Source organism: Macadamia integrifolia, unplaced genomic scaffold (genome assembly GCF_013358625.1).
Source record: "Macadamia integrifolia cultivar HAES 741 unplaced genomic scaffold, SCU_Mint_v3 scaffold_198A, whole genome shotgun sequence".
Lineage (NCBI taxonomy): Eukaryota > Viridiplantae > Streptophyta > Magnoliopsida > Proteales > Proteaceae > Macadamia > Macadamia integrifolia.
Window position 1 is genome coordinate 754,883 of NW_024870639.1, and position 566 is coordinate 755,448.

Below are 566 nucleotides of genomic sequence, written 5' to 3' on the forward strand. Positions count from 1 at the left end.
TTTTTAAGCGGCTGGCTGTGTTGAGCGAGTGGTAATTAGAATTTAGAAGCTCCACTCTAAAGAATAGCATGGATTTGGCCAACAAAAAGAAGCTTGGGCCCAACCCATTTTTGGTGGGACCTACAGACTTATTAATTGTAATAATATATATATATATATATATATGGGAGAGGTATAGGAAAGCTAGCAGGACACCTGGGTATCAAGTGTGCTAGTGATATTTTAACCGTAAGATTTGAGAGAACCGTTAGATTGAGAGAAAAGGTCCAAAACTTCAATCCACACCTGTCACACCTTATCACCCTCAATAGCCATGTCGGAATGTTTCCTGGCCGGTGCTCTCAGTTCCAAGGATTAAAGTATCGGTATCGATCGCCGTATCGGTCGGTCAAAATTAAGATACGTATCGGAGAGTATCGTATCGTATCGGAGATACACTAAGATACGCTAAAGATACACACATAAATGGATAGGAAACATTATTTTAAACACTTTTGCATAAAGAATTTGTTAAAAAAAGCTATTGATAACATGTATTATGCATAAACACTAAATTGAGGGTATCG